Raw genomic sequence first — 26,078 nt, forward strand, 5'->3', positions numbered from 1 at the left:
GGGCAGGGGCCTGTTGGACGGCGCCGAACTTATAGAACTTGGGTGGGGGGGGCCTGTTGTCTGCGCAGTGGGGGGGCCGGAGACACCGAGAGGGGGAGAAGGAGGGTGCCAGCCGTGAGCGATGCTGCCCTGCTCGAAAAGCCCTTGTTGCCTTTCCTCCAGTCAGTAAGGACTGAGAGCTGGGAAGCCGGCTCATCCTCCTTGGGGGCAGGAGCAGCAGAAGGAGGGCGGGGCGCTGGTAGGCGGTGCCCGTGCTTGGGATCGTGGGGCCTTGTGGAAGAGTCGGGGAGGAGGTGAGCCTGGGGATCTGGGGGGTCCCCGCACCCCGCACTCCCTATGAAGTGTCCCCACCACCATCAGGGGCTGCTCCGTCCTCAGAGACTCGTCCGTCCTTTTCCAGTCCTGAGGCCGGAGACCTGCTACCTCCACCCCACCCCCTACCCCGTCACTCCCTTGATGCCTCATGACTCAGCGGCAGCGGGGCCCCAGGGTGCAGCCTCTTCAAGAGGCTGGCTCTTTGCCCTGTGGTGGGGGGGAGGGAGGAGAGCCCTAGCGGCGAGCTGTCCATGCTTCCTTTGCCTCTGGCAGCGGAGTCTTTGAGGTGTCGTGTGTGAAGTGGGCACCTACTTAAGAAGCGCGTGTCCTGGGTGTGTACAGAGCCTCGAGGCTACAACCGTACCCCCACCCGTGGAATAGGCAGCCATGTGTGGGTTCCCTGTTCTGGGAAAGTGGGGGTGCTGATGAGGGAGTTGGTCGCCGCAGTTGTACCCAGACTCGTGGAGAGGTCAGAGCACAAGAGTGCCGCCACCCCATGACCCTGCCCCGCTTGCTGGCCGGGTTGCGTGACCGCGGGTGCGGGTGTGTGTGTGTGTGTGCGCGCGCGGGTGTGTATGTGTGTGTGTGTGGGGGGGCTTCCCACGGCTGCAGTTGTGCGTGCCTGCCTGCAGACCTCATGCGACTGCCTGCCATCCTGGGGCTTCTGCCTGATCCCTGCTAAGCACCTGCTGCTTTGCCGAGTGGTGGCCTCAGACAGGTCTCCGTTCCTCATGTCTTTTGTTGTGTGAACGTGCTCTTAATATTTCCGTATGTGTCTTATCCTACATGAAGTTTCCGGGTGAGCAGTGAGCTCCAGGGGGGCATGTGTGCTTCTTCCAAGAATGTGTGTGTCTTGTGATGTGGCAGACGTCCGTGGCTGTCCCTGAAGATGTGCCCTGTCACTGCTCATTGAGTGCCCCCTGTGCTCACTGAGGGTCTCCCACCGCACTTTTGGAAGAAACCCTGGCGCGTCCAGCACCGCTCTCAGCCTTTCCCCTGGGCACCCGCCCCGTGGAGCCGCTATTGACTCTGTGGCGCCGCGCTCCTGGGGTCTCGTTGCCTGTGCGCGCGTTCAGCGCCGGCTGCCCGCTGGCGGTCCCGATGCCACCCCTACCCCCCACCCCGTGCGGCCCCAGAGGCCATCTGACCTCCTAGCTGAGACTGCCCATCCTGCTACCCCGCTTCTCTGTTCTTCTCGGACCCTCCCCCCGTGACCACAGAGCTGGGATGTCCCGCGGGTGTGTGGCTCAGCAGGGGTGTCAGCTGGAAGTGTGTGGGTCCTCAAAGGTCTCAGGGATGACAGGGTCGCCGTTTGTTGTCGAGCTTTGATGATTTGGAGTGAGGAGGGGCTGCTATGTGAGCAGTGGGGGAGTGGATGGTCCTGCGAGGGACTATGGAGCGCGGCAGTGTTGAGCGACGACACCCCGGGAGGGGTGCGCTGCTGAAGGGGGTGCATGGGCGCGGATGCAAAGGTGGGGCTGGGACCCTGAGGGCGCTGTGCGGGGAGGTGGGCGCTGGCAGGGGAGGGTGTTGCCGAAATCATCGCGGGAGGTTTTAGAAGCACGGCTTCCGATGCTTCCGAGGTGGGAGGGAGAGGTGGGAGGGAGAGGTGGGCCCCCCCGCAGGCTCGGTGGTGTTGGCTGAGGTTTAGGAGGGTGTGTGTTCAAGGGAGGCCTAGCTTTACCTGCCCGCGCCCCTACACCCACCCCGTTCAGGAAGTGGACGACAGTGGGGAGGCTGGCTACCCGGGAGTGTGATGTAGGAGCTAGGGGACTCTGGTTCTCGGTGGAGTTTTATGGTGCTGTCACCCAGGCCCCAAAGTGGGGGGCTCCTGGTGTCTGTGCAATGGGCTTGCCCCCGCTCTGGGACTGTCTGTGCACCGCAGGGCCTGGGAATGAGCCCAGTCTTCTCCAAAGCTTTCCCATGTTTAGTTGTTGGGGGGGGGGGGGGCAGGCAGCAATTAGGCCTCAGAGTTATCACCTGTGCAGTGATTGTTCCCTAGCCTGTCTGATGTTTCGGCCCAGTTACCGAGTCCCGTGCCCTAAACTCCCGTGTTGGCAGGGGAGGAGGTGTTTTGCAGGTCTGTGCTCCCGTAGCTAGGTCGTCAGTTATCCTGATGGTGCCCCCCCACCGCACGCCCAGTGCAGGGGGAGCGATGGGGGTGAGATTGTGGGGGCAGTGCCCCATTTCCCACGGGCGGCCAGCATCAGTCCTGCTCTATTTGGAGTGAAAGGTAGCAGTTCTTGCAAGCTGTGTCCTTTGGTTTTCAAAGTTGTGAGGGAGGGCACCCCCTCTAGACCTGAAGCAGCCTGTAGGTAGTGTGTGGAAGGAGGTTCCGTGTGCTCGTGGGTGAAGAGTGTGGAGGGTGGGGTGCTACAACATGGGAGAGGCTTCCTCCAACCCAGGATATGTGGGTGGGAGCTGTGGGGAGCAGTCCTCTATGACTGGCCAATGTGGGTACATGGATGTCTGCTTTCCATCAGCGATCTGGTTCCTTTGACCTTCCTGCTGTGAAACTGCAGGGGTTCAGAAAGGGGGGGTGGTGGCAGGGTTGGGTGGGCCTCTGTATCTGGGGTGGGACTTGAGGGCAGATGTGGTCTTACATGTCTGCAGCTGTGGTGTCGATGCTTGTGTCTTTCATTAAACCTGTGTATCTGTGGTGATGCTTCCTGTCATTTTTGGGAATTGAGCTTCTGAGGACGAGTCCTGTATGGGGCATATCCTCAGTCCCCGCCCCTAAGTTTTATGCTTAGCCCATGTAATGAGCTGTTGTAGGGAGGTGGATGAAGATCTCCAGATTTCCCATAGTTTTTTTCTGTTGGAGGTGTCCACCCTCCCACTGTCCATCAGATCCTGGGGACCCTAAGGGAATGGTTGTGTGGAGCAGATGGTGGCCTTAAAGCATGGGTAATGACCTTGTGTGGCCTAGGTCAGGATGCCATTTGTAGCCAGTGGCATGCTTGCTTTGTGAGGGCTGCCAGTGTTGGGCAGAGGCCCAACCTTGTTGTGGTCTCTGTGACAGGTCTGGTGAGGGTCAGAAGTCACTTCAAATGCCATAACCATTGCAGGGCAAGGGCAGGGACTGTCTCTTCCATGTACTCTGTTAGAAGGAGGTTGGTTCTCTGGAGGAAGGGAAGAGTGTCTTGTCCCGCCTGTGGAAAGCCTTCTTCTTTGCCTAGCCGACTCACTTTGGGCTCAGGGGCATTCCCTTGGCTTCCCTCCCTGGGGAGCATATAGCACTTTCCGTCTAAGCTGTGGTGGTAGGGAATAGAGGAGGCCCATCTTAGGGTGGTGCCCACACCGTGTCCCATACTTTACCGATGTCACCAGTGAGTCTGGCTTCACTGTTGCGTCTCAGGAGGCAGAGATGCAGGTCAGCTTCTTACAGGGGGTTCCCATGTGGCCTTGGGTTGTGGCATTGCATGGTTACACTCCTGGGGAGCAGAAGGAGGAGCATCAGAGTTGAGTTACACAGCAGCCTGTTAGTGGGAGATGGTGGCTGCTCAGGAAGATGTGTGGTCGCTCGGCATTTGCCGGTACGAGGCTGCTCTGTCACGATAGGGCACGTTGGCCTCGCTTTGACATGAAGGTTTTTTGGGGATGTGAGGAGCCCCACAACAACTACTGACCCCGAACACACTTTGAGGGGAGGTCCATGCAGTGTCCTGCCATTACTCACTGAGCATGGTGAGTTTCCTTAGTGCACTGCTTTCCTCCTGACTGTTGACTGCCATTGTCTTTAAAGGGACTGAAATAAGTCTCATTGTACTTATTCTCCCCTTCTTTAGGAAAGAGTGGCTGAGTGTTCTAGGAAGTCTGTAGGTCAGGTCTGTTCTGCGGAACCTCACAGAGGGAGTCTCTGTATGGGCTCTTGAGTCTCCCTTCCCCCAGTGCCCAGGGCACTTATCAGGCATCTGGCCTTGCTCCTCGTGTCTGCTTTTCTTAAGTCTCCAGGTCTGCTGTTGTGCTTTCAGGGTTCTCCTTGCTGAGCATTAATTAGGGAAGGTGCCCCGATGTCCTTCCCTGCAGAGATGGCTGCGGGCAGCTCAGCCAGCCATAGATTTGGACCCGTGTTCTTGTGCCCCATCCCCAACCTCCAAAGTTGAACTCAGTCGCTCAGGGCTCTTGGAAAGCACCTGGGGCCCAGGCATGCCTCCGTCAGGCATGATGTTCCAATGTCAGTCTGTGTTCCCAAGTCCCCGAGGCATGGCTGGGTCGTGCCATCTCATTTCCAGAGATGTGGATTCCTTGCTCAGTCCCTCAGAAGTCCATGTTCCCGAGGGGTCAGGTAGTGAGAAATGGGGATGGGGGAAGGGTGAGCCTTTTTTTGCCCTCAGTGCTTGACATGGGAGGTTTTCAGTCCCTGGGGAAACCCCTGTTCTGCATACAGAGTACAGACAGAGCGCTGTTTGTACACACAGACAAAGCTAGGTGTTCTGCTGCCACCATGCCCACCAGTCTCCCACAGACACGTGTCCCTGTAGTCCCAGGTGTCCGGCTCGGAACCCATACTGCCTTGCGCTGTCTACCAGGTGCATTGCTGGCCCAGTAACGCATGACCCATGCAAGGTCTCACTGGTCTCACACAGATGCACAGATACTTAACAGCACAGCAGAACAGAGGCAAGGAGGAATTGGAAGAGAACAGTTCAGAGCAGATTACATTGTCATGTGATGGAAACAGAGGCAGGCAAGGTTTCCTGTTCTCAAGCACAACACAGTTTCACGGCCCTTCCACGTAGCTGCCCTTCCACAATGTTGCCTGCTCCCCTGCAGCTATGACACAGTTCCTGTCCTTGCTGTTTTTTATGTGCTCTGAGTAATGGTGGTCAGAGTTGGTCTTTAACAGTTCAGTGTCCCTAGCTGCCCAGCAATGGGCAGAAACTCCTAGAAACAGTGTCATGTTAAGCTGTGGTTCTGTGTCCTTCCCTGGAGGAGGGATTGCGAAGACACTTCCAGAGTCTAGGCACAACCTTCCCCAATATATCCATGAGTCTCCTGGTGGCCGTGTCCCCCTGGTCCAATGTCCCATATCTTCCATGTCTTGGGCTTTGTGCCCATCAGGTTAGAAGAGAAGGCCTTGTTGATGGCGCAGCGGAGCGATTGTTCTGTTGTTCACCTACCTTCTGTTCAGGGGCTCTAGTCTCCCAGGTCTCTGCACCTCAGAAAGAGTGCACGGGCTTGTCCTCTGTGTCGCTGGTCTGGGCCTGCCATGAGGGAAATGTTGAGCGGAGACTGCCAGCCCTGCCCGTTTCTCACCTCGTGCTTCCGTGCTACAAGGGAATCTGACCCAGAGATGTGGAGGTTCTCCCATCCATGCGCTATGTGTAAAGGGTTCCCCTGTGGCCTGCTTTTGGTTGCCAGCAAGATTTGCTCTGAGTTCCGTGCGGTGTGTGAGGTCCGATAGCATCCTCTCCATGGACACACACAGTTGCTTCCTCGGCTGTGCTCATAGCCAGCCGTGTCTCTTATGCAGGTAGCAGGGCATTGGGGAGGGCCCAGGGATCTACCCCCTTGGGGCCATGCATGCCAAGAAGTGGGGGTGGCTGCTTGCACCATTTTTGTAGGGTCCTCCCTATGGGAGCAGTGGTTTCTGCCCCCCTACCAGAAAGCGGGGCGGATCCGCTCCTCCTACTGCGTGGGAGGAGCCCCACCTTCAGAGGTACTTCAGAAACGGGGTGGTGGTCAGGTAGTCCCTCCCTCCCTTCCTCCTTCCCTCCCTCCGTCCCCCCCCCCCTACCAACGGGGCGGTGCAACAGTGGCCCTTTCACTTACCCCAGAGGGTCCAGCATGGGAGCCATTCTCACCCAAGGAGTGAGGGCTTGACATCATGGATGCCGATTCCGCTTCCCCGTCCCTGCTATGCCCCCGGGGGTTGTCGCAGTTCTGTGTTCCATCTCCTCTGTTTCCCTCCCGTCCTGTGCTTTCCAGTCAGAGACAGGATTTGGGGCCGGCCTCTCTCTCTCTCTCTGCCTCGAAGAGATTGTCCGTCTCTGGCTAGGACCTATGGAGCCGCTCCAGCAGCGCATCCAGGGATGGGAGAACTTCCCATCTACACAGCTGCAGGCAACATCGTTTCCCTCTCGCAGGGATCCAGGGACTTGGAGAGACATTCTCAGGCCGCCGTTCCTTACAGCCCTGACACATGCAGATCAAACGGCATCCGAGGGGAGTATCCACGCATCTGTATGTGTAGGGTGGCAGCATCACACATACCCACTCCCCCAAAATATGGCCTTGCTCCCTGGAGGGGCCTGCCCGGCCCCACACTCGGGGATCCAGAGTTGCAGGCCCACAGCCTCAGCCAGTCCTCCACGACCCGCGGCCCGCTGTGTGCAGCGGTCTTACCGGGCTCAGTCCTCCTGGTCACCAGTGTCTCCATGGAAGCTGCCTGAAAAGCAGCGGTCTTAAGTCCCGAGTTCGGGGAAAGGGCACAGAATGGTTCCCCTATTGGCATTAGGAATTCAGAGTTCCTAGGAGGCTCCTGCCCTTTCATCTAACTTCTTAGAAAAGACCTGCAGGTGTCCAGTCCCACTAACTGTGCGAGCCCAGCCCTGCCTGTTTCCCGAATCCCGTAATCGTCACCGTCCCTGTGAGGAGTAGGCTCCGGGGGTCCGCGTTCCAGGTCTGAGCTCTGCGTCCAGGATTCATCCTGGCACCTGTCCCTGTGCACGTTGGGCAGGTGCTGCCTGCGTCTCCGCGTTCTCCCCGCTGTGCCTCCAGAGCTGCAGATATCTGCCGAAAGAGCCAGGCTCAGGGCCCGCCATGGGGGCCCCTCCGCCGTCTGAGAAAGCGCGAGGCACTGCCGAAATGGCTGCCGCCCTGCGTTTACATAGCGGCCGCGCACCGTCACCTGATGGGTGTGGCACCCAGTCACGGTGGCGTGGGAAAGCTCGCGCGATCTCCCTGAGGCTCCCGCCCTTCGTCCCTCTGCAGTACGCGGTCATCCCGTGGCCCCGAGCCCTCTGACGCCAACGTGTGGCCAAGGACCTCTGATACTTCCACTGGCCCGACCATCATCAGGAGGCACTTAGTAGCTGCAGGGCTATGGATTTGCGAAGTACTCCCATCTCCTTGCCATTCCCCGTCTCCTTCCCCCAAGCCGTGGGCCTCAGGAAGTAGGGCGATGGCCGCCCCGCAGTATTCCCGCCCTGTGCTTGACTGAAGTCCCTTTTGGGGATGGCTGTGGCCCAGCCAGCGAACAGGTGGATGGCGAGTGCTTCGTTTGCCTGTACAGCCTTTCCTCAGTTCTTCATGCTAGGCGGTGCTGTTCGCGGGGGGTGGGGGGTGGGGGACAGGGGAGTCGGCGAGGCCACGTGGGCTGGAGGGATCGATGCGAGTGGCCAGAGGGTGCGCGAGCCAAAGGGCCTGCATCGCGGCGGACCTGGTGTCGTCCTGCGGTTCTGCATCGTCCAACGCTTAGGATCATGCTGTTGGCTATGCTTCTTAATTCTAGGGTGAGTGCTCTGGGCAGTGTGCCCCAATTTTTCTCAGGGTGTGGGCTCTCCAGTCATGGCTCCACTGCCTCAGGGTTAGTCAGGGGACCCGTGGCTCCATCTTTCGTTCCGTGTTTCCGGCTGGGATGGAGTTCAGCGGGCCCGGGGGGAGGGGATGCAGGGCCCAGTCCTTCCACGGGGTGTGCGCTGCCCACAGCCTTCCTGGCAGTTCATCCATGACCCCGTAACGCGTGGTGCCCCCACGTGCCCATGTCAGGGGGTGTGTTGTCTTCCGTTATCCTAGGACAGCTCTGTCCTGTTGTTCAGCCCTTTGCCTGGCCGTCCTTCCACCAGGATGGTTTGGTGACTTGGCCAGTCTATGGGTGTCCCGTCCCACAATCGTGAGTATGCAGGGAGGTGGAGGGTGCGTCTGTCCTTTGAGGGCCACCAGAGGTCTACTTGCTGAGGCTGTGGGTTTCCTGGCCTGTAATTTGTGGTGTTAGGGATGGCATTGGTGGGGATTTGGCACAGGTCCCCCGGGGTCTGTCTGTGCTTGTCTGCAAGGCCTTGAGGAACTGAGGATGTTTGAGACTTCTGGTCAGCATGTCCCATGGAGCTGCTGCTACGCTTTTTGCTGTGAAAGACTGTGTCTCCAGGAGCAATGGGATTGGTGCCCAGATGCCAGTGGCAGTGATGGCGCTGTTCTGGAGAAGCAGAGATCTGTGGCTCTTTTCACTGGGTATCATGGTTTCCTAGAGGGTGCAGATCATGGTGAGAAGTTTTGGTCATCTGCTCTGTGTCCACAGGGATTAGAGGTGGTGAGAGTGCAGAGCCCCCGAGTTCCTCTGGTGGGGCCCCTCTGCTCAGTTTCAGGGCCCAGAGTGGAGGGGTTTGGGCTCCATATTCTCTCCCACAAGACCCCTAACTGCACTCACCGAATGCAGAAAGTCCTGAGGGTGTAGGATCCTCTGTGTTGGCCAGGCGGTGTCCCACTATGCGCTCAGGACCACATAGGCAGGGAGTGCTGCTCTTGTGTGTCCTGCAGCGCGCCTGCAGGGAGTTTCTCCCATGCCCTCGGCAGTGCTGTCCAGGATGTGGTTGCTGTCCTTTTCTGCCTCTCTGTGCATTCCTGCTCCCACTGTGATGTCTTCGTGGGGTTTCTGCGGTGTGAGTGACTTCAGGGTCCTGTTTCCTGAGAGCGGGAACGCTGCTTCCCGTGATGGCAGTCTTCTGCCTGTCTCTGGGAGCCTTCCCATAGATCGTGGTGGCGAATGTCACAGATATGTCCTGAGAAGCATGTTGTAGTTGTGGGCCGCTGCCGCCATCTTGTGGCGATTCTGGTAATAGCACCTTAATGTTGGTCAGCGGGAGGTCTTGCGGTGTTTGCTTGGCAGTCAGTGGCTATTAGTTTTGATGTGTTGGTCCTGCGTGTTCTTGCCTCCGGACGGACTTCCTGGAGGTGGTCCATCGTTTTAGAGGCAGGTGGGCTCTGTCCCTGATGAGATGAGGCAGGGGTGCTGTGGCATTCATGGTCATGCCGTTTTGTCTGTGTCTCTGTGTCTCCTGCATGCAGTGTGTGATGCCTTAGCATGTCTCTGGTGTGCAGTGGGCTGTTTCATGGCTGTACATGTCTATGTCTTAGAAGCCACTTTCAAAGACAGCAGACATAAGGAAGCGGGGTTCTGTGAAGACATAGAGACGCTGTCTGTGAGTCCTCAGTCTCTGAGTGTGCACAGTGATGGCATCCTTGTTAGCCATTTCCCTGAATTCTGGATGGATGTTGTTCTTGAACATGCGAGTTTCCTGATTGTGCCATAGTGCCCTGACTTTTCTGGGCCAGGAATGCACAGTGTGCCTAGGGTTCAGTTTTCACAGTAGGTGTCTTCCTCCTGGGTGTGATTGGGAGCGATGAAAAGAGGTGTCTGGTCTAGGGGCCTGCTCTGTTTTCCTGCTGTGTGACTTAGCCTGTGAGGTCAGCAGATATTCTGTCTCCTGGCTGCTGTCCCCTGAGCCTTGTCATCTGAGGAGGCTGCAGCCTATTATGTGAAGGGTGGCCCATAGCCCCTGTTCTTTCCCTTTGACTATGTTCCTGCTGTGGTAAGGCAGGTGATCTTTCAGGTCCAGGATTCAAGGTGCGGCCCTGCTGGTATTCTGATGGGCTGTTCCTGATGTAGGGCATGGTTTTCCGTTTCCAGCAGCACTGACCTTTCTGCTCTGTGCCCTCACTCCCCTGGGTGGTTAGCCTTAGCAGCTCTGGTGCTCATTGGCCTCCAGATTGGTGTTCTCCCCATGCAGTTGATGCCTGCCCCTCACCGGCCCTCATGGCCTTCTGTGATGTCCTGTTGGGCTTGGGCATCTCCTACAGCTTGAGGATCTCCGGTTCTGTGGGTTTGTCCCCTGTGACACCGCTCTTGTCACTGCTGTGTGTGGCTGCTTTGTCTGCCAGAGCTTGTGTGTTTCTTCATGTATGTTATTGGCTTGGTTCTGGAGAGAGTCGTGGAGGGTAAAAAAGGGGCAGGCACATCCATTTCTAGTTCCCTGTCATGTACCCTGTATTGGCCATAGGTGCTGCATCCAGCCTCAGCATGCGTCCTGGCCTGGAATCGTGCTGGTGCCTGTGTGGCTTGCAGGATGGGTCTGGTTCCACTGATAGTTGCCAGTCTGGCCTGGGCTTGCAAGGTGACGAGGTGCTGTCAATCCCTTTCCCGCGGAGCGCCCATGTTCCTTAGGAGTTCTGGCAATGTCTACGTGCTGCCGTCTTGTGGCCATTTCTGGGAACTGCATGTCCTCGCAGGGAGCTGGGCTGATGTGTTATCTGTGCTGACTGGCTTTAGAGCGTTCCGTCATTCAGATGCCAGCTGATTTTGAAGGTCTCTCGCAAGTGCATGTTGTAAGTGACAGGGAAACTGAATTTCTGCTCTTCCTCTGTTGCTGGCTTGGCTCTGATGGACCGTGCCAGTGCCAAGCGCTATCTGTGTGACTGGCTTGGAAGCTGTCATGGAAGTAGCTTCCCTGTTCCCTCTGTGCTTGCGCAAATGCTGCTGAGGTTTCCTCTGGTCGGAGGTTTTGGTACTGTGGGATTGTGTGGTCGGGCACTCGACATGGTTTCAGTCTCTGCTGAAAATGACAGCCGTGCCCTCTGCCGCAATTCCTGTGTCTTGTTTCTTTACTCTTGTTCAGTTCCGCAGATGGAGGGGCTGAAGGTGAGGGAGATGGAGAGGGAGGGCAAAAGATCTTCCCTACTAAGTGACTTATGCTTTGACTATTAAATGTGCTCTTGATAGGAATAGAGCAGATGTCCCATCCCTGGGACTGGCACTTGTTCCCCGCTGCTACAGCGGCCAGAACTGATCTTGTGTTGTTCCTTTCTGGTAGGATGAGATTGGCCCTTTCGCAAAGCCGATTGCGCTGATAGCTTCCAAGTGCGGACTGCTGCTGCCATCTTGTGGGCACTTCGGGGGATTGCATCTCAGGGGCAGAGAACGGGAAAGCTTGCTAGCTGCTGCTCCTTCTTGGCTTCAGTGCTGGGGAGGGCTTCCTGCTGTCCCTTAGTTGTGCCTTTCGATCCTACATTTATTCCCAAGTTGAGCAGTTGGACAGACATTTTGGCTATTTCAGCTCATGAGGCTGCAGTGCTGCGTGCCTCCATTTCTTGACATCCTGTGTACTTTGGGTTGGTGCTTACAAGGAAAGCTGGGTATGGCGCTCCGCGTCCTGTTCTATGCAGGGTTGCTCTCTTCGTTTTTTTGGGAACAGGCCTTATGGGCAGCGGCATGGAGAGGAAAATGAAAGGTGTCTCTGTTAGTTCATCTTCTCTGTACAGCTTTCCTTTCTTCCTTTTGACAGAGACCGGATGGGATGGGAAAGGGGAGGGGGACAGTCCCTGATAGCGCTTCTCTTCTGTGTACCGGCCAATGGGGGACTGTGCTGCCACACTGCTCGTTGCCCTTTTGGGGAACAGGATCACAGGCTCTGCGGTTCACTGCCTGTGGCTGGCTCCATAGATCTGCCCCTGCCTGGGCTGCCCCTGCCCCGTCCAGGACTGCTGCCTATTGCCCCAAGGACGCTCGTTCCTGAGCTGCGTTGCGTGCATCGGTTCTGCTCCACTAAGGATGTGTGGCATTTCAGTTCCCCTTGCACCATTTGTTACGGTGTCACACGCCATGATTTCTGCCTCCTTGTATAAGGGTGCAGGAGTGTTTAGGCTTCCTTGGGGCTTGGTTATGAGACGGCTGTGAAAGGACACCTGAGGATGCAGACGGCAAAGCCTGGGAGATGGGGGTGAGCGCTGGGGTGCCCCATTGCTGCAGAAATTAGATAGGTCTGGCTTTCAGCCGAAGTGGTGCACACAGTCCTCTTACCCCCCAGGGCTGGTTCCTGTGGCCTCCAGTGTTCCCGTTTGGGTGCATCATGGGGGAGGTATTTCAGTATCTGTCATGGGTGGAGATTCTGTCTGCCAGTGTCCCCTTGCTGGTGGATCCCAGGGCAAGATGACAGGGGAAGCTTTTCTGTGGTCTGTGTCACTGGAGGTAGCTGGCAAGGGTCCAGGGATACTTGAGGAGCAGAGGAGACCCCTGTATGCTTTGGTGTACTCGGACACTAGGGAAAGAGTGAGCTCTTCCTCTGAGTCCCCTGCAGTGACCCTGTCTGTTATGCTGTCCCAGATCTGTGCCTGCCCCAGTGTGGCCAGGAGGATCAAGTCGTGACCGTTTGGCAGCCAGGCTTGCAAACGAAGAGGTCTGATGCCTGTGGTGCTGGTGATGGTGCCTGTGAGGGGTACGGTGGCCTCCCCTGTTCCTGTGGCTCTGCTGTTGTCCTCTGTGGAGAGGGCTTTTGTTTCTGCTTCTGGAATGTGTGAGCGCAGACCTGAGCGGCGGTGAGATCTCTGACTGTAGTTTCACTGGACAATGTGTAGGCGTGAGGGGGCTACTCCACAAAGCCATGGAGAATTCCACTTCCCTCGCCACGCTGCAGGATGCCATGTAGGCACTTGACCTCATGCCAGGGTGGCAGGTGAGGCTGATGCCGACTGCAGCAGCCAGGCTCTGAGAATTGCCTGATGGGTGTCACAGCTTTGTGGCATTTCTCCTGGGTTTGCCTGCTGGACCTGGTGACACACTGTGCAGCTGCCAGATGATGCAGGGATTTGGGGTGTCTGTACAGCCTTGTTGGCATGCCTTTCAGAGCCGCCATGTGTGTCTCTGCTGTTCTGTCAGTGTCAGCTGCAGTGGCCCGAAAACCTTCCCTGTACATGACTTTCTTCCCCCTTTGCTTCGGTCCCTTTGACTTGCCATATTTGGCCACAGCATGAAAACCAGTTAGTGCTCCGTAGTAGCCTCTGGTGCCCTCTCTGCATCATGGCCATGCCATGTCTTTACTGAGTCCTGGCTTCCTTGATGTCTTCCTGTGAAAAATGTCCTTGCCCCTGTGATAAGGAATGGGCCAACATTTCTCAGCTCCTGCTGCTGCTTTGCTGTTGTGGACTTTCTTTTCCTGTGTCCTCTGCTTGAAATAGCCTGCAGTGTGGATCTTGAGAGCATCTCACAGTGGCTGTGTTGGGGGTGTGTGGTCCCTGGAGGCACCAGGGTGCTGGATTCCATGTTCCGAGATGAACATTTCTCTTCTTGTTCCTGTTTCAGCTCCTGTGATGGCCCTGGGTAGCTTTCGGCCTGCATGCACTGTGTGCTGAGATTCGAGACATGCTCCTATAATTGCAGGGTTTGGCTTGGCCCTGGTCCTAAACCTTCTCCTTGACTGTTACTGTCTGTGGCTGAGTTTCCTGATGGCACGTTGCTTAGGGTGAGGGGAAAGGAGGTCTTCCTGCATAGCCCCAACTGAGTGTCAGCCGTTGGCACAGGCTGTCCACTCCCCAGATTCACTTAAAACACCTGGGGAGTTGGAGATGGTGTCTGTGGCTGCTGTTTCCCTCGTGCACTATGAGTTACTTTGCTGCTCTGCTCTGTCGTTCCCTGTGATTTTATGAGGGGCCCTACAGAACTGTCATGTCTTTACAGCTGTGCGTACATGTTGGTAGTAGAGGTCACGGCTACCTAGAAAGTCATCCCACACTGTTGGCCAAGAGAAGGGCATGGGCCCAGCCTCCTGTGATTTCTGTGTTCTCTCCAGGCCTTCAGGTGTCTTACTACTACCCTGCAGTTACACGCGCCCTCTCTCACCATACTTTTGCAGGGCAGTGTGTAACAGCTGATGGGCTTGAGTAGGTTTCCTGTTATGTGACTGCTTGCTGTGCTGGCGATGCAAGCTTACTTTGTCTTGCCTGATTTGTTTCATGGGCTGCAATTCTGGGATTTCAAGTCTAGGTTGATGCAATGTGTGCATGCTATCCAGTGATCAGGCCTCTGTCCATAAATCTGACCTCACTGGTCTCTGCCATGTGCTACGAAAGTTCTGATTGGAACTGACCACCTTGCACCTGGCCTAATTTCCATTGTTCTCTGGCATGCAGCGTGTGAGCCCTGGTATTGATTTGTTAGGGTCATTTGGAGGGGACTGCCATCTCTGGCCCTGTATGACGGCCTTGCCGTGCATCCGTCTCCCCAACTTCTGAGCGAGGGAGTGGGAGGGGGAACCCCAGCCCGAGACGTTCCTGTGCACAGCCCCCTGTCCTGCGTGTCCCTGATGTGGATCCCAGCAGTATCCACCAAGTCTTCCTTCTCTGGGGCTTCGACAGCTGCCGCTTTGATTGTCAAGGTGGTGCTTGCTCCCGTGCTGAGTGCTCCCCTGGGGTCAACGAGGAAGGTTTCTGAGCCCTGCTACTCATCTTGCTCATAGGTCTGCTCTACGCCATGAGTTCCAGTGCTGTTCCCTTCCCTTCTGTCATTTGTCAGGCTTCTGTCATTCTGAAAGCTGTGTCTCTCTTTGAGTGTTGAACACCTGAGGATAGAGCAAAGTGGGTGTAAGGCTTTCTTCTCACTCAGTTTTGGCGACTTACATCTTCAATGTCCTGGAAGCAGGGGATGAGAGTTTCTTGCTTTCATAGCAGCTAGGCCAGTTGAGGCTCAGTTTCAGGCGCATTGGCAAATGGGTCACTTGGGTTGAAGTAGCCCCAAAGTCTCCTTGGTTTTGCCTACCCTTTGGAATGCCTCCCGGATTTGTTTTGTTAGTTCCTGTTATAGAGGACAGGATGAGGCAGAAAACAGGGGTGGTGCACACCTGTCAAGATATCTGTCTGCGTCTGCGTGACGGTACTGGGTCGGTACACTGGGATTGGTGCTCTATGAGTCGTATGTGTCCTGTTTGTTACTCTGCCCTGTCTAGCAGCACTTTTCCTATGAGCTACGTTTTCCAGGGCTGGCTGTGTGGGTTGCCATGTGCTCCTCACTTGCTGTCTGGCTCAGACTGTTATATGAAATGGCTCCGGGCTGTCCATTTCGCTTGCTGTGTCGGGTCTGGATTCGGTTCCCAGCTGTTGGTACTGGTGACCAGGACAGTGGGTTAGCTTTTTGACCTTCCATTCATAGCATTCTATTATTCACAGGCTGGGGCTTCCCAGAAGTGAACAAGAGCTGCGACCTGAACCGTCGCCTAGGAGGCATTATCAGTTGCCCCGTCTCTGTTTGGTTGCTTTTCTCTGCCTGATATCAGGAGAGGAAAACTTTCTCTGTTCCAAGTGCATGTGCAGCTGAAAGCTTGCCTTGCCTCTCCGTGTGAGGTCCCAACTGCCACTCTGCTTGCTCTTGTCATGATGGTCATGTCTGCTCTGCTGGTGTTTTGCTGTGTTCAGCACTGCCTTGGTGACCTGCTTGGAACAAAACGGTGCACGTCAGTCTGCTTCTCCTGGGCACTTGCTTTCTTTCCTGCCTCTGTCAAGAGATAGGGCAGGAGGCAAAAAGGAAGGGGGACAATGGGCAGCAAACAAGTTGCCTGCTGTGCACCGCCACGGTGGGAATATTAACAAAGTACAAGTAGGTACTGCCCTGGCTGGTTTAGCTCAGTGGATTGAGCGTCGGCCTGCGAGCTAAGTGTTGCTGGTTCGATCTTCCAGTCAGGGTACATCAGAGAAGGAAAACTCTGACTCCAAAAAACCTCCGCTGCCTTGCGGCATACCTCTTCTGGGGAAAGGCTAAGGGAGTAAACCCCGACAGAAAATCCGGAGCCGAAGTCCCTAAGGCGGTTTGACGTTGTAGTCAACACCGGCAACTCCTGCGGCGCACCTGAAGCCAAGCTGTATCGACTCCGTCTTTCCCTTGGACCCTTCAGCTGCGAAGAGAGGGAGGGTCTGCTGCATGGGCAACAGCAGACCCTCCATATCACTCTGCCCAGGCTCTGTAGCTTCAGCTCCACTGGAGAGGACACTCCAGCGTCATCGCAAGATGTCGATTCAACACGGGAGGAGACAGATGCCGTGTCACTCCCGAGTCGGACTGCACAGCCATTCTCGGCGGTGCAGATAGACACTTAAGAAGCTACACCATCGTCTCTCGAGACGGACGGCTGCCGCCGCCGACGACAAGTAGGTACCATTGTCCGGAATCGAACAGTGGACTTTCTGGTTCACAAGCAAGTGCTTAGACAACTGAGCTGTCTTCATGTAGCCTGGCTGCAGGGCTTCATGAGGTCCTTTTAGGCTGCAGACGTGCATCTCGATGCTCTGCCATGAGCCCCAGCTGCGTGTCAGTGATGCCGTCTTGCAGACACTTTCTGGAACTTCATCTGCAGGGAGGTCAGCAGGAAGCCTGGTTAGCTCTGCTTGCTTTGCTGTGTTTCCCGTGTTTTCTCTCTGTTATTTTCTGACCTGCTCCTTCCTTTCTGCTCTGCTGCGAGTGCATTTACTTTCTTGTAAGTGCTTTTTCATGAGAAGGAAGAGGGGTTATGGCTCGCCACACTGCTGGGATTCAGCTCCCATCCGTGATGAACATGGTTCCTGTGATTTCTGTGATTTCTGACGTGTCATGCAGGTTACAGTCCAGTTTCCCATGGGTTTGTGTCATGGTGCCTTCAGTTTTCCTGTTTGGTGACAGTCTGTGATTCTCTGGATTTGTTTTCATGCTTTCCACATAGGTTCTGCTCTTTCTGGCAATTATTGTCATTTATGCACTTGGCTTCTCTTCTGAACAGGTCTGTTTTCATTGCTAAGTAGTGGACATGGCTGGAGGGGAAACCACAGGGGAGTGGGGCAGCCATTCCCTTGAGGTCTCTTCACGTGCAGTGACAAAGGGTGCCTCCTGGCTGTGCCTGACGTGTGACCTCCCCTGTGATGCACGTTGCTTGTGGCTGCTTCATGTTCTTTGGCCAGAAAAAGATTTGTCATTGCAGCACCTGTTCAGTGTTTGGGTTCAAAGACTGTGCGTGTCCTGACTACTGCAGAGGGTCGGTTTCCTGGACATGTCCAGGGAGATGAACATTTGCTTGTGGCTGCTTCTTGATCCCCTGCAGGGTATCTCTTCCACTGGCTCTGTCTCTGCCCTCGCTGGGAATCCGGACAGGCACTTTTTGTTCCGCTGCTGCCCGCCGTGTGCACTGGGCCAGAACGCCCTGGGCGGCCCCTGTTCCTTTCTCTTTTGACCTCAGTTGCCTCCTGCCTCAGGCACTGGCCTGTGTGGCTTCTCTCTGTGTGTTTCTGCTGAGGCGTCCTGGGTCACTTTGGTCCTCGGTTGTCAGTGTGGGCCATGAGAAAACCTGCATCGCTGTCCTGTCTTCCATTCAGAACATTCTGCCACTCCCTTCCTTGCCTTCTTTGGACCTCCAGTAGAAACTGCAGTGCTCCTTCCATTGGACAGGACTTTCAGGCCTCTCACAGTGTGTTTCCTGTCAGGGGCAGCGACAGCAGAAGTGACCAAGGGAAGGGTGCCTTGTTTGGCTGGGATCAGGTATTTGCTAGGTTTTCTCAGGTTGTGCACTGTTGCTGATGGTTGGGGTCCTGTGAGGGTATCGTCTCCCTGAGTATGTCTGTGACATGTAGCCTATGGGTGCTGAAGGATGGGGCTATGGGGGCTGGAAAGAAAGGGGGAGGAGGGAACTGCCTGACTATGACATTCCAGAAAAAGCTACTTGTAGGATATGTGAGAGCACTCCACATAGAGCTTTCTCTGCATTTTCTAATCCCTTCTGTTCTTTGCAAGTTTCACTGGCTACTTTTACTTCATGGATGCTGATGTTGCTCGCTCATATAATGGAGTTTCTTCAATAAACTTACTGGATCCTTGCCTGTGTCACTGTGTCTCCATCAGAGCGCTGTCAGCCACATGGCACTCCCTTTTCCTGAATCCTGTTTCTGTGCTCTCCTCTTAGTCTCCCTGTCACCCCCCTGTAAGATCCCTGAGGTTTCCACAGGGACCTGCACGGGTTGCAGCACTTTGTTCTTCCAGACCTGTCATGAGGTCTGGAAAGGACCTTCTTCTTTGGGGAAAGCTGCTACTTTGAATGATGCTCAGGGTCTCTCAGTGGAGAAGCAAGGTGTGGACAGCAGGTGCTGTGTGCTTCTGTTCCTCTGTGCTGTGCGGTTTTCCATTCCCTTTACAGTGGGGAGGCCAGGACGCTTGCTGTGGTTCTCCTCTGGATTCTTACTATGCCCTATGATTACAGGACCTTGAATGTGAGGTGGAAAAAAGGATGAGGATAACTGCTGACAGGTTTCCTCTTGAGCAGCCCAGAGCATGACACCTGTGTCAAAAAATTCAATGGAGACCAGCTGTGATTCAAACCCGAGGCTTCCTGTTTCCTAAGCAGGCACTCAATCCACTTGGCTGTGCTCACCTGTACTGTTTCATTTCCTTTTCTAGGTACTGTACAGTGATGCGTGGAGCGTGCTTTCCCCTGCACAGAAACACTGGGCCAACTCTGTGCTGCTGTGTTGTGGACACGTCAAGGAACTACATGCCTGTGCAGGTAAACATGAGAAGTGCTTTGCTGTTCCTGCTGTGCCTTCTTCTCCTTTGGGTGACTCTGTCATGACAGCTGCTGTGTGTTGCCTTGGCTCCCGGCAACTGCATTTCAGAGGTCATGGGGAAGAGGGCTGCCTGTTCTGCCCCTCCCTGCACTGTCTCTGCTACTCGTCATGAACGCGCTGGGTGTGATTTCTTTGTGCTTTGTGGGCTGTGGCATTGTTCACAGAGGGTCGGTGACACAGACACTTCTTTATTTTGGCTCCTGAGGGCCTGGTACTCCATGTTTCCAGGTCCCTGTGCTCTGCATTGTGTCCGCTGCTGCTGAGCATGACTGCCCTGTGTGTGTTCCACCTCACATCTGCACTGCTGTCCTTCATGACCTTTCCCGTCCGTGCTGGGTGCAGGGACAAACACTGTGACAGCCATCAACGTGTGTTTCTGTGTCCTACGATGTTGAAAGGAGCCTAGTGCGGTGACCCATGCATGTGTCCTCTCCAGGCAGACCTCTTCTCTGTGGGGACTTTGCCTTCTCTTACCTGACAGGGCTCCGTTAGTCCAAGAACATACTGTGCCCTGTGTTCTTAGCCTGTGCATAGCTTGAATCTTCTACAGGAACACTCCAGTTCCGCCACTGTTGTGAGATCCACTGCGTGACTGCAAGGATGTTGGCGACTGAGGGTATAATGCAATGGTGGTCCAGGTTGCTGGCCCACCACAGGGACTTCACCGCTGGCCATTTGGCCTGTGGAATAGCCATCTCTCCACTGAGCTGCAGTGGGCTGTGCATCTCCTGGAGCTTCCTGTTGGGGACTCTTAGCCCTCTCTCTCTGGCACTAGGGAATGAGGGCTACCCCCTGTCTGTTTCTGCTGCTGCCGGTTGGGTGTCTTCGGTGCGTGATTGTCCATGCAAATACCCATTACGGCAGCTTACCTGTCGAGGCCTGCCTTCAGAGCAGTGTGCTCTCTGCCATTTAGCTTCCTGCAGGTGATGAGGTAGGCGTCTGCTTTGCTTGCAGCCCAGAGGACTTTGCACTCCCACACTCTCCATTTCCTGAGTGTCCTTGGCTATGGCAGCTCAATACGGTTCTTTGCCTTGCTGTAAGCCACTGTGCTGCCTGGGACTTGTCGCTCCACGGGAAGGACACACTATTCCTTGGCTTCCTTGGGTCATGACGCTCTGGGAATGTATGACTCTGTCTCGCGTTCTCGCTAACAGGTTGGCTCCGCTTTCACTAGGACTGTTCTGCATGTCCCTTGGCTCTCGGTCCTGATGGCTTCTCTTTCTTGACTTACGGAGAGGTGTGGAGGGTGCGAAAAGCGATAGGTGACAACCCCCAAATGGCCATCTCTGCTGTGCTCCCAAAAGGCAACAATGGGCAACTGCAGACGGCTGTGCTCTAACCAAGACCTGAAATGAGGCCTTCAGGGTTCCTGGGCAAGTGCTTCGTCCACTCAGCCACCATGGCCTCAGCTGAGCTCACAGCTCACACAGATGCTCTTTAGTGCCCACTGCACAGCCACTTCGTCAGTGGCCTCCACGGGCATCCCATCGGGAACACTTGATGTTGGTGCAAGCTGACAAACTCATCGTCCCGCAGGTGCTTGGCACCTCACCGTCTGCTCCCAATTCTCTGTCTCTTGCCTATTCGCAATTCATGTCTCTCTGCTGTGGACCTCTGACCAGCAGGGTCCAGGGACATGCCGAGGATATGAGGAAGTGCTCACGGATTGCAAGACTCCTGCAGAGAGGAGGGGACTAGGCTGGCCAGTTTCTACCGGAGAAAGTGCAGTGTGCCCCAGCCTGAGTAGGCGTCTCCTGATTTCTTTTGTGTATTGCCTCCCAGACAGTTCTGATTCATTGTGCCGGTCATTGCTTTCTATGATTTCTACTTTCCTGTCACGGGAAACACTGTCACACGTGCATGCACGAGAAGGAGAACTCATGTAGCCACATTCTGTTCCTACAGATTGTATCAGATTAGGCTGTAGGACAGAGCTTCAAGTTTGTGCGCTGCACTCATGCTGCTTTCCCCCAAGGCTGAGGGGGTCCTTCACCAGAACACAAGCTGTTCTGCAACTTCACATTCACAGACCCGTTTCTGCACAGGGAATAGGCCCGCTCCCAGCGGTTCCCAAAATCCTACGATGAGCCACATCAGAGTCTACCTGGCGTCCTGGCTCACCATTTCCTACGGCAAGGACTGAGCCTTTGAAGGACTGCTTTCCTGATGTGCGCCTCTTCTGGAATTCCAACTTCCTGAAGGTAGAGTGAATATTGCTATCATGTAGCATTGCTGTTTACGTTTACGGTTACCGGTGAGGGTTCGGGAGTTCCTGTTCCTGCTGCCGCGTGCCTCTGCACTTGCAGTGCAGTGCTGACTGATACGGGTGGGTGCCTGTCTGGTTGTGATTGCTTCCTCTCATGGTCTTGTCTGCCTGCCTATCAAACGTATCATTGCATCCAGGTGGTGATTTCCCGATTCCATGACTTTGGTCAGTCTAAAGGTCACCAGTGCTGTATTGCCTTGCCAGCTCGTCACAGATAACAGTTCCTCAGGCCGTGGCTACCAACTTACCATGCTTTGGCCAATACGTTGTAAACTCTAGGAACTGTGGTTTATAAAGTCCAGGCAACCTGGTAATACAGTCCCTGTAGTTCCATGCATTTCTGTTGGGCACCACGTGACCTCGCTGTGACTGCCCGGTTGCCATCTTGTCTCCGAGGCACTGGGTATTGCTGAATAGGTTTCCTGGTTACGTTCGCCGTGTCACCAATTAGCAGTTCTGTAGCTGCTAACATGACACTGGTTCTCAGGGAACCAGGTACTGGTCACCAAATACCCTGCTCCAGGTCACAAGATTACATTGCTTGTGACACCTGGCAATCTGGAATTGGCCGCCAGGTCACCATGTCTTTGTTATTACATCTCTGGGCATTGGTTCAGAGATGGGCCATTTCTAGTTTAAAGGTCACGTGTGACTTGTTCCCTGCTGATCTGCTGCTGGTTCATGACACACTGGTAATGCTTTCCAGCTTACCACTACTTGCCTAGCAGGTCAAGGCTTTCGACTCACTGGTTACCATGACGTGGTTACCGCGCTGCTCCATTATGAGACCCCGGAATCCTTGCAGTGGTTGTTAGAGAACCTGGAACTACTTATCACGTATTCTGTTCCCCATGACGTTGTATGCAGATTACGGTTAGCAGGCTACTTCATAAGCACTCTGAGGTTACTGTGTAACAGAAACTAGATCTACCTGTATTAGGTACTGGTGTTAGCTTTTGGTACCGATGTTTAGCCAATTACCTCTGGACTGGTCCTGGGATACCTGCTGCTGGTTTTCTGGTTACTTGATACTGTTCGGGTCAATAGTTGTTCTGTTTCTTCTTGCCAGATATCAGTTCTCAGGTTGTCAGGTATCTGTTCCCAGTTAGTGTGGTACTGCAAGACTGGTTACAGTGACAAGATTTCCCCATCGCATTGATGTGCTGTTGCACTCGTTGATAGTGGGGGCCTGGACTGCCACTTCCCTGTCTTGTGCCATGAGGCTAAGACACTGCCTTTCTCCGCTTCTCTGTCTGATACTTCCATTGTCTGCCTCTCTTCCCTGTGTTTCACGCATGTCGCTGCCCTTTGTCACTACACAGTGAACGGCTGTTCCTGATTTCAAAAGACTTCGGTGGTGATGAAAGATGAGAGGACATGCCAGCAACAGCCTTCCTTTCATTCTGTTTCTTATCTTCACACTGAGGCAAAAAGAGCATTTAGGGCAAGCCCCATACTCAAACACCAGGCTCTCGGGTTACCAGGTGACCACTTTTTCTACTGAGCCAAACCTGCGTGGCCTGCTGCTGCATGCACCATGGGAAATCTTCAGTGCTCATCAGGGCTGCTGCCCACTACTGCACACTGTCTGTCTCAGTGCTGCCGTCTGGTAGACAACTGTGGTAACTATAGGTAATTCCTTGTCAGCCTGTATCCTGGCTCTGGTCACCAGGAAGCCTGGTATTGGTAATAAGGTAACCACCACAGAACCAGCTGATTTCCTGCTGGATTCCCCATTACCTGTTGAGTTTCACTGCACAGGCCATAAACTGCCATTTCCCTTGCTTGTGTCCCTACTCTCCTGCTTTCTGCTCCTACTGTCTACATTTGGTTCTCCCTTCTTGCACATGTCAGACCACTTATGAAACAGATGATGCACAGTACTCCAGATTTAATTAATTTTGGAGTGATGACATGTGTGGGTAAGGAATTCTGACAGGCCAGGGTTTTAGGGTCAGGGTCAGGGTCAGGGTTTAGGGTTTAGGGTCAGGGTCAGGGACAGGGTCAGGGTTAGGGTTGGGGTTAGGGTTCGGGTTAGGGTTTAAGGTTAGGGTTAGGGTAAGGGTTAGAGTTAGGGTTAGGGTTTAAGGTTAGGGTTTTAGGGTTAGGGTTAGGGTTAGGGTTAGGGCTAGGGTTAGGGTTTTATGGTTAGGGTTAGGGTTAGGGTTAATGTTAGGGATTACGGTTAGGGTTAGGGTTAGGGTTAGGGTTAGGGTTAGGGTTTTCAAGCCCTGGCCTTATATGTGAGTCATCAGGCATCAGCTTTTTTTGTTTGTTTGTTTATTTGTTTTTGTTTTTGTTTTTTTCAGAGACGGGAAGGGAGGAAGAGATGGAGATAGTCATCGTTGTGTGGTTGCCTCTCACTCGTGCCCCCAGTTGGGAACTGGTGCAGCCACTGTGGAAAACAGTATGAAATTCTTTCAGAAATCTAAAAATGGAACTGCCTTTCAACTAGGAATTCCATACTAGAATTATATCTAAAAATCCCAAAACCCCAATTCAAAAGAACCTATGCACCCCTGTGTTCATAGCAGCACTATTTACAATAGCCAAGTGCTGGAAACAACCTAAGTCCCTATCTGTAGATGAGTGGATCAAAAAACTGTGGTACATTTACACAATGGAGTACTGTGTAGCAGAAAGAAAAAAGAAACTTCTATCATTTGCAACAACATGATGGAACTAGAGAGAATTATGCTTAGCGAAATAAGCCAGTCAATGGGAAAAAAATACCTTATGCTATCACCTATTACAACAAGGGGGGAGGTGGGAGAGAGAGAAGGGGGTAAAAAGGGGAAGGGTCTTGTCAAAGAACATGTATAAATGACCCACGAACATGGACAACTGGGTGGGGACTGACTGTGGGAGAAGGGGTGGGGAGGGTGACAGGAAGCAAGAGGGAAAAAAATTGGGACAACCGTAGTGGAAAAACAAACAAAAATTTTTAGTTGGGGAAAAAAGAAAATATAAAGAATGGAAATTCAATTTTAATGAATATTAGAATGACAAGGATTTTCCTTCAAACTGTATATATTTCTCCGTATCTGATCCCTCCAGAATTTGGCATTCTGAAGAAGTAAGTAATGACATAAGGTTCTTTCCATAAAACTAATAAGACCAGTTGTTAATAGGGGTTTTTTTGACCAAGACTTTGACTGGAATGTCATGCCTAAAGGAGACATGCTTGGGCTTTGGTTGTTACCAAAAAGCCCTGAGGAACTAGGATTGACTTTCAAAGGTAATAAAAGCCCATGAGAAAAAAGGTCTGATACCTTGGTTGGTTGTGTTGTTCATGGCAATCTTTCCATGGAAGGAATGAAGGTTGTTTTCCTGAAAGATGGATAGAGGGGACCTTAAGGCACAATGGAAAACCTGAAGGACTTGGAAAAGACAGGTGTTTACACACAAGGCTCAATGACAGGTATGTGGCTCTGCTTCTGTGCCCTAAAAAGCAGACTGAAGGCCACCCTAAATGTTCCTTGTGTAAGTTCCAGCAAAACAGAACTAAAGATCATAATTGATCATTTGTTGCTCTTGTTGTGTTTATGCAAATGAACAGGATAAATTAAAAATGGACTTAATGTAGTCCCTTTAATGACAAGGAGGGTAATCTTAGGGAGAAAATTCGTGATTCAAGGAAAATCACAATGCTCAATGGCACACTCTAAAGTAATGCATGGCAATAAGATGATGAGGGGACCAAGATGGCCGCGGAGTAGGAACAGTGTTCTCAGCTCGCTCCTGTTAAGGAGACAATCCAGGAGGAACAAACTCGGGGAGGAATGACTGAGTGAGTGGGAATATCTGATAACGTGAACGGGGAGGAGATCATGGGAGCAGCGTGGAGGGGGGTGGAGGGGTTTATCACAAACTGCAGGCTGAGTCATTCTGAGACTCCGTGCGTTTGCAGTATCAAGCCGGAGAGCTCACTAGCTGGGAGTGAATTCTTGTAGGGAGCTAGGGAGAGGATTTGGCCAAAAAAGCCAGAGGAGGGAGAGAACAGTGAACAACCAGGACTGGGAAAAACTGTGTGACCTGTGTCTAGAGAGAAACATCCTCAGCTGCAACCTCCGACGGAAAGCTCGGCATCCCGGGCGCGCCCAGCACTTGCGCTAGGGCCCTACAGAACAAAGGAGCAGTTTTGGGGCTAGGAGACGGGCTGCACAGAAAAGCTGCTACAGAACTCCGGACCGGGGGAGAACTGTGTTCTTGAAATCAGTGTTTGCTCTTTAGTCGCGCTAGAATCCCACAGAACAAAAGGCAGGTTTGGGGCTAAGAGAGAAATAGGACGTGCAGGGTGTGTAAGTAGGGAAGAGAGCGGAGGCGGAGGTTCTGGAGGGGAGACGGTTTTAGGGCAAGGAGAAGGGGCCGCAGGGAAGGACTGCTGCGAAGCTCCAGACCGGCAGAGAGCTCCGGGGAAGGAGAGTGCTGCGCTGACCGACCACACTAGAGTCCCACAGAACAAAGGGACGGTGCTGTAGCGGGAAGAAAGATAGAGCATGCAGGCCGATAGACAGGGAGGCCAGCGGAAGCGGTAGCTCGGAATAGAGAAAGTTTTGGGGCAAGGAGAAGAGCACAGGCAGGAAAGCCACTGCAGAGCTCCAGACTAGGGGAGAGGCCCTGGGCAGGAGAGTGCCACTGGGCCCGGCACTTTGACCGACTGTGCCAGAGTCCTGCAGAACAAAAGGACGATCTTGAGACAGGGAGAGAGGTAGGGTGCGCAGGCATATAGACAGGGAAGAGAGCAGAAGCTGTAGCCTGGGAATAGAGACAGGACTGGAGGCAGGGCGGGGATTGCTGGCAGGCACAGGCTGGACCAACAGAGGGAAGGAGTAGCTGGACAAGCCTGAGGAGGGCTGAGGCTGCCTCAGGAGGGAACAACTAAAGGCAGCTCACAGCAGAGCGGTGGTAGGCCCACGAAAAAAAGACTAGCAACCCCAGAATCAAGCAGAACCCTCCCACAGCCAGCCAACTAACCAGAAAAGATTTGAAACTCGTGGAATTTTGAATAGGAGCAGACTCAGGAAGGAAGCAAGGAAAAACCAAAAAACAAACAAACCAAAAATACCCAGAGACTGTGCATAAAAGTTGAATTGAGTTAAAATCCTCATTCTTTTATCTCTCACTCTAACTACCCCTACCATCAGTCCCT

At 54.0% G+C, this 26,078-nt stretch overlaps 2 long non-coding RNA genes across 2 annotated transcripts; one reads left to right on the forward strand and one right to left on the reverse strand.

The window, feature by feature from the left end:
* Positions 1-128: 128 nt before the first annotated feature.
* On the forward strand, positions 129-24,584 carry LOC150021811 (uncharacterized). Its single transcript, XR_016509075.1, has 4 exons — positions 129-293; positions 18,494-18,599; positions 20,706-20,861; positions 23,236-24,584. It is a non-coding gene; the product is annotated as an uncharacterized LOC150021811 (long non-coding RNA).
* LOC150021812 (uncharacterized) lies at positions 4,950-7,173 on the reverse strand. Its single transcript, XR_016509074.1, has 2 exons — positions 6,091-7,173; positions 4,950-5,522 (listed from the first exon to the last, which is right to left on the reverse strand). It is a non-coding gene; the product is annotated as an uncharacterized LOC150021812 (long non-coding RNA).
* Positions 24,585-26,078: the final 1,494 nt, after the last annotated feature.

This window comes from Furipterus horrens, unplaced genomic scaffold (assembly GCF_987537825.1).
Source record: "Furipterus horrens unplaced genomic scaffold, mFurHor1.1.pri manual_scaffold_1, whole genome shotgun sequence".
NCBI classification, from domain to species: domain Eukaryota; kingdom Metazoa; phylum Chordata; class Mammalia; order Chiroptera; family Furipteridae; genus Furipterus; species Furipterus horrens.